The sequence below is a fragment of the Silurus aristotelis genome (assembly GCF_946808225.1).
Source record: "Silurus aristotelis genome assembly, chromosome: 6".
Classification (NCBI taxonomy): domain Eukaryota; kingdom Metazoa; phylum Chordata; class Actinopteri; order Siluriformes; family Siluridae; genus Silurus; species Silurus aristotelis.
The window spans coordinates 1,699,681-1,703,304 of record NC_139579.1 but is presented as its reverse complement, the minus strand read 5'-3'; the positions used below and the strand labels follow the sequence as shown (position 1 = coordinate 1,703,304).

Below are 3,624 nucleotides of genomic sequence, written 5' to 3'. Positions count from 1 at the left end.
TCAGAACAGGACTGAAGACACCAGCGGGTCGACTACAAGCTCCCGATTATACCGATATTAAGATGAAACCCAAACACGCACACAAACGTCTGAGCATCAGACACGTCTTCATCCTCCATCCTCATTATTCGCTTTATCATTATTCCTTTCTGTTTTTTCCCTCAGCACTTCTTATCTCTCGCGTCTCCGCGTCTTAATAATCAGCTTTCGGTTCACGCCGGTATACGTGTAGGAAGAGGAGGAGGGAAGAAATCACGTGTCGGCGCTCGGCGGCGTCGGAACCCGCACTTAATACTCGTTTATCCTGAGAAACGATTCGACTGCAGCACTTAATCCCAGTCGCTTGTGTTTCCTCCTGCTGCCTGAACGCTTGAAGAAAGAAATCCCCTTAGCAGAGCGTCAATCAGCTCCGATCCTCCGTCTCCTCGGTATTTTTGCACTCTGATGCTGAGCACTCGTCTGTTGTCTGTCCATCATTTCATCACAGCGGCACTTAGAACCAAATTGACGGACGCCGACGCGAGAATGTTTTCCCTCTGCTTTCTTTTATGTTTATTAAAATATATGAAGTGAGGCACTAATTCCGATCGTGTCGAAACAGCACCTCACAGTGGTCAGTGTTGCTCATTACAGCTCCTAAATGATTCCTAACCCAGTCTTCCTTTGTTTGTTCAACTCGTGTTTTTTTTTTTGGTTTGTTTTTTTTGTTTTTTTAGGGGGCGTGGCCAAGCAAGGGACTGCAAATTCAGAAAAGTGGGCGGGGCTACAACTTCACTGCGGATATCCGTTCGTGAATTCGTAACCCGTCATTTCCTATAATCAGGTTGAGATTTAGATTTCTCTTTCGTTTCTTTGCCGTCGAGCTTCACGATCCCACGGCTTTCGAGTTGACACGACATCACACGAAGACCACGCCCCGTTCGCCGTTCTCACGTTTTTTTCCCCGTTCCTTTGTTTGTTTTTGTTTAATCCACTGGACGATTCTGTTTATTACACCATGAGAGTATTGTACGCTCTGATCCGTGTCTACACGTTCTTCTTATCATTAGAATAATTATTACATCATTATGATTAATATTAATATTATTATTATTATTATTCGCTCTCGTTAACCAGCAGCTTTTTATTTAACCCTTTCGCAAATCATCACCCATAAGTGTGTGTGTGTTTGTGTGTGTGTGTGTGTGATGTATGGTGTAATAAAAGAAATCACCATGAAGAAAGAGTATCAGCTACTGGCCCGTTTCCCGCGTTCTTTTTTCCCGGATTAATAATCACATCTCCCGGACAGGGGCGGTTTTCTCCAGCGACGCTCCGCCCCCTTTGCGATCGCACCGCTCGATTTGCTGTCTGGGGCCGAACGTCGCTCGTTTTCCTTCCTGCGCTCAGTTCCTGATGTGGTGGATTTGATGGGGGTTTTGAGGGGGAGTGGGAGGGGTTTGTTTAGGAGGAGTGATGGTGTATCAGTTAGCATGTAATAGTTTGTATTATAAAAAAAAAAAGGAGTATATTTTGTAAATACATTTTTTGATTCTTTACCGTGTTTGATTTTCGAAGCTGTAGCTGTCCTGATTGTATAGCGAGAAGACGCGTACAAAAAAAAGGAAAAAAAAAACCAACAAAAAAAACATTTAACAACTTTTCTTTATGGAAATAAAGGTGTATGGATCATCGGCCAATCTGACAGCGTTTGTGCTTCTCCAAATTAAAAGTGAATTATATTGTATCACTCCTGTGTGTGTGAGCATTTTTATTCTCCATCTTTGTTTTGCGTTCAAACCTTGTAACTGCTGAAGATCGGTTTTACTGCAGATCCTGCAGTTTTTCTTCTCAGCAGTAAAAGGGGCTGCCTTGTTTGTTGTGTTTTATCTAACCACTAGAGGGCGTTAGATTTTAAATTTTATGTTGCCACTAGATGGCGCCAAATACCCATAATGTGTTTGTCTATCTAACCTAATATCTATCTTCTGAAAGTGTGCTTTGTGTGTATGGACAAAAGTATTAAAACACCTGACCTCTCCAGCAATTTGGTGTTCTAAGAGATTCCAAACCTGTTCCAGCTCCATGAAGATCTGGTTAACATGGGTTGCTCTAACCCTATTGAATACCTATGGGATGAATGTGAACGCTGACTGCACCCCAGGCCTCCTCACCTTCTCACCTACATCAGTACACCATTGTGTCTGAATAAATCTCACAAAATTCCACAAAATCTAGTGGAACATCTTCCCAGAAAAGTGGAGCTCATTATAAGAGCAAATAAGGATAAACACTAATCTTATGGTCAGGTGTCCATAAACATTTGTCCATAGAATGTGTGTGTGTGTGTGTGTGTGTGTGTGTGTGTATAATATGGAGAATGTAATTAGGTGAGATTGTTCAAGGTTCCTGGAGCGCTCCTCATGTAGTCAGATGAAGTCTCGGGAAGCTGAATACAGGACGCTGAGGTAGGTGTGTGTGATGTAACATGGTGTGTAAAGAATGAAGACACACCAGAGACACTACACGTGTTAGTCTGGAAATGATCTCTCACACACATACAGCTGAGGAGACAGGTAATAGAGGGGGGGTTTAATACCGACTTTATTTCCAAATCCAGGTTCACAGCAGCGAGAGTGAGAGTAACGTAACTGATAAAAACGCACAACTACAGTGAGGACAATCACAACCGGAAAGTTCAGAGTGGACCGAAAACACATTCTGCATAAAAGAAGAATGAAAGAGAGCGAGAGAGAGAGTGTTTCTTTTCCCTGTGGGAGTTCACACGATCGAATCCATCAGAGCATCAGTGCTGTTTTCATCAGAAAGAAGTTCAGCAGAAGGTGGACACAGATTCAGCACCTTCTGAGACTCCAGTTCGGATGAGCTTCTGCACAACGCAGTAGTTTAGTGATGAATTATTTAAGACTCAGGGATTTAAGCGGATTTTATCGGCTTGTTTGGTTGAAGGCCAGAGGAAAAAAGATCTCCAGTGATCTGAGGAGTGGATCAGACTTGATGAGTTCGAGTCTGAAAGACCTCAGTAAATATCATGCAACATTCACTGGTTTGTTTCTAATCAAGGATTTTATGATTGCGATCTTCCTTATATAGAAATCGTCTTTTTTTTTTGCACAGCGCCTCCTACAGGCCGGGCTGACCCGCATGCAAGCTGAGACTTTAATACATCCAGAGCTAATAACTGATCCATTTCTGCTTGAAAGGTCACTTTCATATCAAATTGTATTTTTGTTGTTTTTTTGTCTTGGTGGTCACTTTAAACGTGCGACTCTTTATCGGAAAAGAAGCGTCTCAGTAAAGTTCCTACTCATCCACGGCCTTCCGTTTTTTTTTCTTTCAGTTTTTCTTTCATATAAAAAAGGAATAAAGCTGAGGTGCAGTAAAGATATAAAAAAAAGTCGCAAATATCAGAAACAGGTTTATTTCTAACACGTGTCACGTCTACAGGAGGACTATAATAACTCAATTGTGTGTGTGTGTGTGTGTGTGTGTGTGTGTGTGTGTGTGTGTGTGTGTGTGTGTGTGTGTGTGTAAGAACTGCAGGTGATAAGCTGAAAAGCTGAAAAATTTATCCTCTTTTTTGTTCTCCTCTTCTTTTCATTTTTTATTTCTGCTGGAAGTTCA

General features: G+C 41.9%; 1 protein-coding gene across 5 annotated transcripts in view; it reads left to right on the top strand.

Moving 5' to 3' along the window:
- Window positions 1-1,726, top strand: part of kansl1b (KAT8 regulatory NSL complex subunit 1b) — a 48,196-nt gene extending 46,470 nt beyond the window's left edge. For all 5 annotated transcript variants that reach the window (XM_083545203.1, XM_083545199.1, XM_083545202.1 and 2 more), the window contains one exon: window positions 1-1,726. This exon is cut by the window's left edge and continues 577 nt beyond it. The gene's annotated coding sequence lies outside the window, so the exon portion shown is untranslated.
- The last annotated feature ends 1,898 nt before the right edge of the window (window positions 1,727-3,624 follow it).